The sequence below is a fragment of the Microtus ochrogaster genome, chromosome 2 (assembly GCF_000317375.1).
Source record: "Microtus ochrogaster isolate Prairie Vole_2 chromosome 2, MicOch1.0, whole genome shotgun sequence".
NCBI lineage: Eukaryota > Metazoa > Chordata > Mammalia > Rodentia > Cricetidae > Microtus > Microtus ochrogaster.
In genome coordinates, this window is record NC_022010.1 from 73,568,783 (window position 1) to 73,581,458 (window position 12,676).

Consider the following 12,676-nt stretch of genomic DNA (forward strand, 5'->3'; position numbering starts at 1 on the left):
AGAAAGACAGAAAGACAGAAAGACAGACAGACAGACAGACAGACAGACAGAAAGAAAGAAAGAAAGAAAGAAAGAAAGAAAGAAAGAAAGAAAGAAAAAAAGAAAGAAAGAAAGAAAGAACAAGAAGTTTTAAGCACATAGAAACTTCAACACACCAAAATCTAATGCGTTAGTCTCCAGCCACATGCAGGAATTTTAAACTTTAACTAAAATGTTAAATTATATGTTTCATTTAAACTAGACACTAAATATTTTAGCCAAATGTGACTAGTAACTATGTTTATGGATGATACAGACAATAATTTTAAGAATAATTAAGTTAATATTTATGTACTCAATACATTGTTACTATTGATAGTTGTGGTGCTATGGATTAGACCCAGGAGTTAGAACAATCAGGTAACAATATTCCTGCTGACTTCACTCCAAGTCATCCATCAACTACTGTATATGTTTGCTGAGAGTCAGTTATAGACATGTCCAAGTTATTTAATAAGAACCAACTGGAATATAAGTTTGATTTTTAAAATATGTGACACATACACACACACTAACTTTTAAGATTACTTTGGCATGGGGAGATATCTCAGCTAATAAGGTGCTGTCAATATAAGCATGACAATCTCAATTTGTTCCTCGAGGGCAAAGCATGGTGGTCTGTGTTGCTGTCTCAGAACTGGGAAGGAAGAGACAGGCAGATCCCAAGGCTTGCTGGTCCCCTGCCTGCCTTGCTTGCTGTGTCCCAGACCCAGGGAAGAACCTTGGCCCAATAAAAAGGACAGAAGGAAGACACTTGATGTCACATACATGTACACAAAAGTGCATCAGTACCCACACACACATGCATGCACACACACGTCTTTATGACTTAATTGGCCAACTGTTGGCTACACTATACAGATTAAACAATAAGTTTTCTAGTGCCCATAGAAGAATTGCAAACACATGCAATATGTTATTACTAGAAACAGTTTTCCTAATGGCTTCTGTCATTTGAGAGAGGCAAGGAACATAATGAGGAATCAGGAGATTTCAGATGAAGGCACAAATATATATACATACAACTCACACCTTCTACATATCACAGTAAGATGAGGATGAAGGCAAGTACTGATGAAGAAAAGGTACAACACATAAGATAAGCATTCAAGCATTTTTAAAGTGAAAAGTGATATTTCTAATGTCCCTTTACTGAAATTGAAAGGTCTATGTAAGTCTTATTTGATTTAGATTGTTCTATGGTCAGAATATTTTTATTGCATTGATTTCTTTTTTAATTCACCAAGGAGTTCTGGAATCTGCTTTAAAACCCCAATGATACAGCAAGAGATGTAAGTTGTAAAAGAAACTAAATTCTGTGTAAAAAGGCTTTGGACTAATTATAAATAGTGATTGGTTAGTTCCATAAATCACCTTAAAACATTACATCATAGGTTTAATTAAGACTAGACTGTAGACCCTTCAGATGCTATTAGAATGTCCCAATAGTATAACAATACATTTCAGAGTGTCTGGAAATACCTTGAAAAACATAGGACTTTACACTGAAACAAAAATTACTATAATTTTGTACAGAGGTTCCCCACACAACCCATAAATAGCGCAAAGTCAATCCAATACAACCGGCATTGATTTAATACAAATGTGCTTCTCTCTGAGTACATACCAGAGAGCACAAAGGCAAGTCACAATCCCTTTGGGTACTGATTGTTATTAATGGAACTCAGAGTAATTGCTGTGGGGAATAAAAAAAGAAACAGCCTTTCTTCCTACATCAGTAAAGGTTTTGTGGATGAGCATGATAGTTTCTCATTATAAAAGTAGCTGTTTTGTTTATGTAGCAGAGATGGAAGTACAAAAGAAAACCTCTGAGGGCATGCCACTAGCTTCCCATGCAGATCTTTCACAGGAAAACCAAATGCATAGCACAGGGAAAAAACAGGTATCATCAGGAGTCAGTTACCCAACATCAGTAAGTCCTATGTGCTCTGGCGGAGGAGTGAGACAGGAGTTTAAGGCTCAGGATGGAAGACTCTGTGTCCCATTGTTTGGAGAATCACCTCTGCTTGTGAGTCACTATTTCGTAACAGGAAGCAAGAGTAACTAAACGATTATTTACAAAAAATGACTCACTTATTCTAATAGCATAGTTTATGTACTGCTGGATTTTTTTCAAAAAGGCACATGCTGAGTAATTTATCTGATTTCTTCAGAGTTTTCTGGCCAATTTAGTTCACAATACTGTGAAGTCACAATATTATGAACTTGGTTGGGTCTTTCACCCAAGGCTCAACCTATTGTTTATACTGGATACTTTTCTTTCCGCTCCTTCCATCTCACTGTAATGGCATATGATAACAAATGATTGGAAGCAAATCAGAGGTGACAAGAGAAGGCAAAGGGTGCTTTAAATATTACCAAAATATATTTACAAAGTAATCCACTACCATGAATATAAACATACATCACACAGCCACAAAATACATATTTGTAAAGTATGATTCATTAATAATTGAATGATTTTTGTTGTAATCAACATTTTTGTCAGATACAAAATGTTCAGTCCTTAGCATACAATAAAACTTGCTGCCTCAGAAATGATTCAGTTTGGATGGTTGATCCTGTGTGACTGAATGTCAATCCTCAACACATAGTATATTTGCCTTTCTGATCCAGTTTATGTATTTCTAGCTCACATCATCAATGGTCTTAGATCTCGGTATCTTTCATATTAATCTTGTCAACTTTTAATTTATATTTGCTATTTATTTTTACCCAGAAACACACAGTAATTTTAGCAGTCCCAGAGTTGTCTTAGTAAAATTTATCACAATCAAAGGCAAATATAATTATCGGATGTAGTTTTCTCATCCTATGGAGTTTCAAAACTCTTCTTGAGGCTATGCCCTTGCTCTTCAGACTTTCTGTTACTCCTTTGTAACCAGTGTAACAAGTTACAGTTTCATCTTCCTTAGTTTTCTTCCCTGGGCTTCCACAATCTCAGTTCTCTTCAGAAAGTACATGCACATGATCATAATTATAATCTAATAGAGTATAATAGAGCATTTTACTCTCTCTCTCTCTCTTGTGTATGTGTGTATGTGTATGTGATACGTGTTCTGGAACTCACAGAGGCCACAAGAGGGCATTTGATCTCCTATAGCTAGACTTGTGAACTACCCAGGTGGGTGTTGGAAACTAAACTCAGGTCCTTTGCAAGCTCAGCAAGCACCATAATGACAGGGATGTTTTTCCAGCCCCCTCTTATAGTATTTTATAACATACTATTAAGTTGTACATCATAGTTGGCCTCTGTAATACACTTAACTATGCTTCATTGTATGGAAAACAGGACTTTCATTGCAATAGTATGAATCTGATCATTTTAATGTGTATATTATATGGCAAATCCTTACAAGCAGCATTATGGTAAACAGATATATGCAAACACAAATTAAATGGATGCTAGGTTCATAAGGGCTAAATCATGATAGATATCCTTTTAACTACTTTCTTGCCCAGTTCTCCAAATTTTGTATTCAACCAGCACCATATGACAATATATACTTCAATTTTCCAGTATCACATTTTCCCTTTATTTCTTGAAACTTTGTTTCTTTTAGGCCATGGCCTTGAAAAGAATTTTTTCAGAGAAGCTAGCTTATATACAATAATAATTTTGACTAGGTTTAGTAGCAATACCTATAATTCCAATACTTAGAAAGCTGAGGTAAAATAACCACAAGTTCAAATTTATACTGGGCAACACAGTGAGGCGCATATCAGTCTTGACTCTTAGACAAATCACGTCTCAAACAACAATGGTTGACAATTATTGGTGTTAAGTTTCTAAGACTCTTATATTCTGTATATCAGAAGTGCTTTGATTATTGTCACTATTATCAACTTTTAAATAATAAAATATTTGGATGCCTATAAATTCTATTCAAAACCAATAATGACCACAAAGCCAAGCATTAAGGTGAAATGTATGTATGTATGTAATATATATGTCCATACATACATATATAAGCAAATGTACATTTATAGGCTATATTCCATGATTTATTGTAATATTTCTAGTTATAAATTAAATTTTTAATGTCAAAAGCTACTTAAATATCATGTTGAAAAATGATACATGTAAGATGAACTAAGCAATATTGTAATACTACATTTTCATCACTAAAAGGAAAAGCAAACAAAAAACATTCTAAAAAGTATCATTTGATTTAATAACGTGGACTATAAATAATTTTCTTTAAATAAAAATGTTTCTAATGTTTAAAATTACATTCTACATCCGTATTTAATATAATTTTCTTGACATGTTTATGGGGTTCCAAACAGATAAAACTAGTTGTATAAAAAATAAAGGATAGTATAGAAGATAAGAAAAACATATTAAATATAAAAATATGATTTTCAAAATCATTAAATGAGACTTTTGGCATAGCCTATAGTTAGAACTGGTGTTAAAAAGAAAAATGCTTTATCTGGAAAAAAAGATATTTTGTGGTTAACATAAATATGCATTATTTAAAGCTAAAGTTTTATATATAAACTGTGATGAAGTAATTATTAATAAAAAAAACCTCATTCTACTACTTGTTCCAAAGAAAAAGTAACCCAAATTTTAAAATTGTATGTATAGAGTAAATCAAAACCATAAAAAACCTAGATATTAATGACTTAAAATAATCTGGAAATTAGTTATAAAAGTTTAATTGGGTCAATAAAGGAAATTCAAATCTAGAAACTCTTCAGAGACTGAAATCTTATAGCTCATTTACTCATCCTGCAAATACCTACTGAAAAGGATGTATAAGCATTAAAGAATACAATGAAAAGTGAAGCATGGACTTTGCCCTCAAGGGGCTTACACTCTAGTATGGAAAATATAAATAAACATATTGATAGCTGTAACATAAGTTAGAAAGTGATGGGTCATGAGAAAATTCAGATAATATACTATGAAATTTATTAAAATCCAGACATATTCTTTCTGTTGTTTCTAAGTATGGAATAAAAACAGAGCAAAGATCAATTTGAAAGTTAAATGTTAAACTTTGTGAATCTGTTGATGAAAAAAAAAATCCAGATCCAAATTAATGCAATTTAATTCACTATCCACCAGTTCTTTAGAAAGAGTATTGTGTCATTATTTACAAGTAGACACAAGCAGAATAACTTCATAATCAGGCTTGAAATGATCATTTCAATGCATCAAGGCCTCACATACTCATGACACATTACTTTCTTGCACAGAAATTGGCTCCATAAGATTAAAGAGATGAAGAATTCCTCGATGGCTCAAGTGTGCTCCAAGGAAAGCTAGAAGGTTGTACAGTTAACTCCCAGGGTGTAACTCTAAACCATACAACCTACTACCTCAACCCGGATGCACACAGCTTCCAGTGTTATATCTTCAGTCAGCTCCTCCAAACATGGCGACCAAATACCTAAGGGCTTGGCAAGATGTAGATAGAATATTCTACTGGTTTACCAATCGACTTCAATTTTATCTTACAGGATTCTCCTAATATGTTGGGTTTATGGTGTAGGTCACATAAAACACATTCTGGCATCCCGTTTAACACACTTCCACTAGCAGTGAGTAAATTTAAAAGTCAGTGACATTAGGCCTCAATTTTGAAGAGAAACAGGCTCAACGGTAACATAAAAATTTAGTGATAGACTTCACTCTGCTGTTGAAGTGGACAAGGCACATTAACTAACAGAGAATGTGCTGAAGTTTTTCAACAACAGCTATTCAGATCTTGCTCTAAGCCATTAAAATAAAAAACAACCTTGTGAAAGCAGTTTATTGCATTTAAATTCAGCCTGCCTTGAATGGATGTGCTACAAATAATTCCAGAAAGCCAACAATTAAAACTCGCCTTGTACGAAATACAAGGATTAATATATAACACGAAGAACAAAGTAAATATGATTGTTTCGTGACTATGTGAAAAAGCTGCAGGGTTAGCAGGAGTGTCTGAATGGGATTGAGCGGCACTCTACACAGTGCCTTGTCAGATCACCACACTGCCACAGACCCATAGAAACGAGCTTGTGCGGTCCACTTCACCACAAGATCGGATCTACGGGTTTATGCCAATGGGCATCGTCTCACATGGGTGCTACCAATGTAGCATTTGTCCTACACATCTAATGCAATTAGGGGATAGAAATGGCATCTGTATTTTAGTGTAAGTATTTTAAAGGCTATGCTCTCAGGATGCATATTCCCAGTTAAAGACCTTAATAAATACGCTGACCTAAATACAAGTTTGTAAACATGAGGATTAAAAAGTAGTTTTGCAAGTTCATTTTTTTTCTTCTTTTTTTACAGATTGCTTTTGTTTTAATTGTGAATATTTTAATGTTGTTAAACTGTTCTAATTTAGAATCCATATTAGCATATACGGATTATGCTATTGTAAGGCATGGATGTAGTATTATGAGTCTATAATTAAAAATAAATTATTTATATATGAATTAGAGTGCCTGTATTCACTCACATAAAATCTTAGTCATGATTTTATGGATGTATAGCAACATTATAACTTTCATAAAGCAAATGAGATCAGATTGACTAGGTAAAAAACACAAAATTCACAAATCCTAAATATATAGATATGTGCCTACAGCTGGAATGAAACAGTATGGAAAAAATGCTATCAGAAAACTAAAATCAATGACAACATAAGTGTGTCATTATTGCTATTCTGTACTGTTTGTATTCATTCAGACCACATCAAAGAGCATATAGTCTATTTCAACAAAATGCATTTAAATTTATTTCCCCCAAAATTGTGTCCCATAAACAAAATATACACTTGCCTAAAACTCCTGTGTTCAACAGGTTGAAAGGAAATAAATTAGTCTCTAATTTTGTGAGCTATCAGACTATATGGGAATGAGCCAGTGATCACATATATAACCAGTTACATGTACTTTTTTTTTTTTTAGGATTCTAAACTCATCTGCAGCAAAATTATAAGCTGTACAATCATTAATTATTTCACTCATACAAAAATGATTAAGCTTTTCTTAATTACATCCTCATTGTGAAAAATAATACTGCATAGTAATTACTTCATGATTTGGCATGTTTGAAATACATAAAAATAGAATTATTTTATAGAGTTTAGTACAGATAATTTGGTCGACACAAATTTTCACCATTATTTATTTTCAAATCATTCTCCTGCTTATTAAAACTATAGTAAATAATCAACAATCATACAATCATAGTGAAAGTATTTCACCATACAGCAAAGATTTCACGTGAAAAGAGAGGAATCACTGATTGTAGTTTTTATTCCTTCACAATTTGCTTTGGCTTTATTGTCTTACTAGATATATGAAAAAAAGATTAAGATGCACACCATGAGTTTATACCTTCCTCCCAGATTCTACTTCCTTTTGTACGGTACAACCATCGGAAACATATTGTTCTTTTCATTAAATAGCTTCCTTTTTAACCATCTTATATTTGTGTTATAAGAATCAGTATACACACATGCCCTCAGAATGATGGCAACTGGGCATTGATCACAAAACCAAACAAAAAGGTTTACAAAGGCAAGCCATGCTGAAAGTCTTGAAGGAAACCCATCAACAAAAATTCCAATAGCTAGCTCCACAAAAGGAAGGCAAATATCTTATAACCAAGCACAGGATAATTTTCTCTTTAAAATATTGCTGAATAATTACACTTTACACTTGGGGTTTCCTTTTTTTTTTTTTTACCTGAGATGGTTTCCTCCTATGCTCATTTTCTTCTCTTCTCATATCCACTTTAAGTGTTCCCCTAAAACAACCACAAAAGGAAAACATCAGACAATTGTCACCTACGCGGGGCATCTCTGTGGATCGTGAGAACGAGAGTAGATGACGGAGAAGAAAACACAACGTCAAAATGAGGAAAACCCTTCACAAGTCTTTTTCTTCAGGCTTGGCAAAGTCCAAGGGCCCCACCCCAGGATGCTCATATGACACAGAAATACTTCCACAGTGTGCATTTATGTGTTCGTTTTGGTTGGCGCTGCTTTCACAGGAACAGTTTTGAAAGTGAAAGGAGATGTTTCTTAAGGAAGAGACTAGGTGCTGCACAATGAAGTAGTGAAAGCTGAAAGGGGGCTTGGATTTGGCATGGCGCTTAATAAGATAATTAGGAGTGTGCAGATTAATGGCTCCTAAAATAACATTCAAAATAATGTTTTTTTTTTAACTAAAGGATCTTGAAACATGAAAACAGGTTTATCAATATTAATTAAGCCTTTGAAAGTTGGCTTTCCACTAACACAATGGAGGAATAAGAGGTAGTCTGTAAATAATTAGTGAACAATAACCAATAAAGTCAGTAAAACATTTTACTTAAATGTTATGTGTATATATATATATATATAAGGTCTATGTAATATCTCATAATTCTTTGCCAAGTAAACAAGAAGAAGGCAAAATAAAGCAGCTGTGTAACACTTCTCTTTGTTTATTCTGTGAGTTTCTGATATCATGAAGTATGATTTTAAAAGCATAACAATTTCCTAAAGTGTATTTCTCATGGATGATATTACCATACCAATCTTACTATGAAAACTATAACCTTAATACACACTGCATAGTCCAAAGCATTTCTTTCTTTTCAGATTTTCCCCTACATATTTAGAAACATTTTTTAATAAAAAATTAAAATAGAATATATCATCTCCTCCTTTCCCATTGAACCAGGAAAAGCTGCATTTTGTCAAAAAAAATGTTGAACTTGCTTAGCAATTACCTTCTACAAATAGACAAAATAGTTAGAATGTAATGTGTTCACCTGCCGAGTCAAAGCAGCTCTGAACTTGAAACAAGTCTGCACAGACGTTCCCCACCGAAGCAGGGAAGGGCAACTTCTAACACTTTGCAACTGCTCTGGGGCAAATTCTTTTTCCATGTAATTTTAGAAGTAGAATTATTAAGGAACAAACTAGTTTGCACTTAACAACTGAGAATACGTCCCTTTCATCCCCATTTCTCTCCTACTGCAATTCGCATAAGTAACTCCCCTTAAACTCATTTTATTTAACATTATTTGGGTATGTTTTTTTCAAACAAGATTTCTTTTCAGAACTTAGAGAAGTTTCTTCTTTTGCATTTCAAATGTTGAATCACAGAAAAGACTTTTACTTTTTTACTACTTAACTCTAAGCCCCTTTCTCCGCGAAAAGTAAAACTGGACACATAAATCACAGATAACACTACTGTCTTTCTGAAACTTCTCTGCACAAGAGCACACGCGTATTTCTAGAGGTTTCCTATTTTTCAGCTTAGTGCTATGCTAACGATTAGAGTAAGAAAGCAAAAGGAAGAAGTGTGAAGTGGAAGATGAGTTAGTGAGAGCAAAGTACGAGACCCTGATTTATGTAAGAGAAAGCATAAAGGAAACAACAAAACTTATACCTGATACGAAAGTGCAGGTTCATCAAGTGCAATGCACTGCGCTTAGGCCACAGTTTTTGAAATAGTAATCATAATAGTAGAATAATAAAATAAAATAAAAATTAAAAACAAAAACCAAAGAAGGCTCAGTTGGTTGTGTTGCCTTCAAAGCTGCTTCACAGAGCCCGGTGTCTCAGAAGTTAGTCAAGCCAAAGTTTGCTGGCTTTGGTTTGGTTTGCGTTTTTGTTTGTTTTCAAGCAGGCTCATCTCATCATTATCATCATTTTCTGCGCTCTTGCAAGTACTGAGAAGCTCTGTTTTGTGTGTGTGTGTGTGTGTTGTTTTCTCTTTATTTGCTGTTTCTTCAGGGCTCCTGCTATTTCTCAGCAAAGGAGGTCGAGAGGGCTTGCCGTCATTCTCTCCCTTCTCCGTGTTCCAGGCACAAAGCATCGCGTAGAAGCTGTACCAATCCTTGCTATCCACTGGCAGCAGAACGGTAGAAGGTGGGAGAGACCCGGAATCCTTCCAGGCTAGGCTGACTTGAGAAATGAGGACTGCACACGTTTGCCTCCCGAACCGAAGGGGTGAAAGGCTTGGTGCCAGTTTGCTACTCGGCTGAAATGATCTCATGCTCACTGCTCTGTCGTCCTGTTCGACCAGTTCAGATGCCTGTTCATTATAAACCAAATACGTACATAAATAAATAACCCAGCTACTTGGATTCTTCAGTAACCAAAAAGGCTATTAACATAATTTTTTTTTTAAAAAAAAAATCAGCAGTCAGAAAAGGAGTGGGAAAAGCACATACAATTTAAGGATTCACTTGCTATGCCTCAATATTCTGTTATTATTTTCCTTTTTCCTCTCTCTTTCGAGATAAGCAGCAGAATTTATCAGGCGTGAAAGGGACAGCCTCCTGGTGGCCTGCCAAAAACCCAGAATAAAGGCGAAGTTGTGCTTCAAAGCTCAGTTGCTTGCTGAGTCTGGCTAAAGTCAAGTATTAAGATCCACCATTTTCTGATCCTTGCTAGAAAAGAAGAAAAAAGTCAGGCCCGCTGCTGCTTCCAAGTCTCCGTTGGCACCATCACAAAATCTCAGTCGTCAGGTCACATGATTCTCTGCCAAATGTAGAATGAGTGCATTCCCATCAACCATTCTGCTGATACTGCGAAGGCAGCTATTGTCTCGTTTAGCCCCAAAGTTCAGCCCACTCTTCATTGAATTAGCTGAAAAACGCATCACCTTTGGGGGCTGGGAGTCATGGAAACGTCTACCTGGCAAGCTGCCCACTTTTTCTGCCCATCAACCAGAGATGGGATTGTGCTGCCTAACGCAGTGATGACTTGGAATGTGAAGAGTCGCCCAAAGTGAATCTGATTCTTGCAACGCCTGCTTCATTTGCACAGAAAACTCTGCCTTGTACTTAGGGGAGGAGAGAAAGAAAGAAAAAAAAAAAAATCTTTCCTACCAAAAGTAGCAAATAAAGGTCTGAACATGCCTACTTAGCAACTTTATTTCTCAACACACTCAAACGGTTCTCAAATGAGAAAACTGAATGCCCTGCGAGTTTTCTTCATTAAAGGCATTTCTAATGTTTTCTTTGTGGTGAATACAAGCCCCGGACATTTGTTTTCTCCCACTTAAAGAATTCAAAACAGAACAAAACCTCGGAGTTTTCTTTCCTTTTTTTTTTCTAATATTTTTATTGCTTTCTGATTTTTATCTAGCACCAACTTTGTACTACATGGCCACTAGCAGCAGAGACGCATTATTACTGCCATCTCCAACCAAGTGGTCCCCTGAGAGGCTGAGTTGTCTCTTCCAGCAGTCAAAAGCCTGCAATTGGGTCTTGTGATAATCCCCATCACTACCTAGCCCAGCTGCTGTGCATGTTTGCTGAGAGAGAGACACGTGAGCAGTGCTTTTTCTGTTCTCTCACTGGCTACGCTTTGCCTGTGTGGCATGAAAGATGCCTTTGAAAGATGCAGGGAGTGTATCAACAGCTCTTAGGCAATAAAACGAACTGCTTCCCCCTCCCTGATGAGTTTCCATTTTCGCATGCACTGAGAGTTCCCATGTACAAACATTTCCATATTTTCTAACAAAAGTGGACTGACTTCAATCTCTATTTCCTTAAGCAGGATCAAAAGCCAAATAAGAAAGTAAGCATTGCTAGTATTTGAGCCAAAAGCTATAGGGTACAATTTCAAAGATCAATATTTTCATACTCCATTAGAAATTTTATAGTGATTATGTCTAAAGTAAATTATGTTTGTAAGAAGTCTAAAATTAAGTTCAGTACCTAATATGAAAAATAGGTCTGTATCCATCTCCAGGAACACACACATAGCAAATAATATTTGACAATTCAAGGCATGACTTGCCTAAACCTTATTTGTGAAAGTCAAAGAATTAGAAAACCTCCTACCAATGGTTTCAAAGGGTATTATCTCACATTATTTTACTCATGAGGTCACTTTAGCATCAGTAGGGCTGAGTCTCACATGCACATATGGGAAACGTCATGGAATCCTGCCTGTCTGTAATTGAAAACTGCACTCAGTTCTACACAGTAGAACATGACCTTACACGTGTGCTGAATTTTGCAATTTCTTTTTCCCTAGACTGAAAAATTATGGGCATAATTTTGCCAGAATTCTAACCATACACCTAAACATTATTGAGGGGAGAATTGTGCATGGCAAATCTATAGCCTCAGTGTTGTAAGACTGCATAAAGTAGGTAATAGATATAATAATGGAAAATTTAAGTTCCTAGTGACTGTTCAGGTTTGCAGCAATTAAGCACTAATGTTTGGTAAGTCTTGCAATAGACTCAGGGGAATAACAATAAGCCAAATGGATAAGACTCCCCTGGGGTGTCGTTCAGTAACTACTTTGAAAGGAGAAAAGCTCACTACGAAATAGAGTGAAGCTAGTATCCAAAGGAAATTGTTTATAGAGAGACTCTTCATGAAAATAGCAGGAAGAAATTGAAGAATGGGAGTAAAATACATATTAAATAAATAAATTACAGTTGGAAATGTTTCACTCTGAAGTTTTCTTTTTCAAAAAAAAATCAGTAATTAGTTTCTAATACTTTTTATGTTTAACTTGCATAAAGAAACTAAAGGAGAAGTTTATGGTGGCTTTCAAAAAAAAGGAAGGAAGGAAGGAAGGAAGGAAGGAAGGAAGGAAGGAAGGAAGGAAGGAAGGAAGACAGAAGGAAGGAAGGAAGGAAGGAA

General features: G+C 35.2%; 1 long non-coding RNA gene across 3 annotated transcripts in view; it reads right to left on the bottom strand.

Annotated features, from left to right (window-relative positions):
* Positions 1 to 6,070: 6,070 nt before the first annotated feature.
* Positions 6,071 to 12,676, bottom strand: part of LOC101999210 — a 278,369-nt gene continuing 271,763 nt past the window's right edge. For all 3 annotated transcript variants that reach the window (XR_003378249.1, XR_003378250.1, XR_258189.3), the window contains one exon: positions 6,071 to 7,819. This is a non-coding gene — a long non-coding RNA (uncharacterized LOC101999210). The remainder of the gene's footprint in view (positions 7,820 to 12,676) is intronic.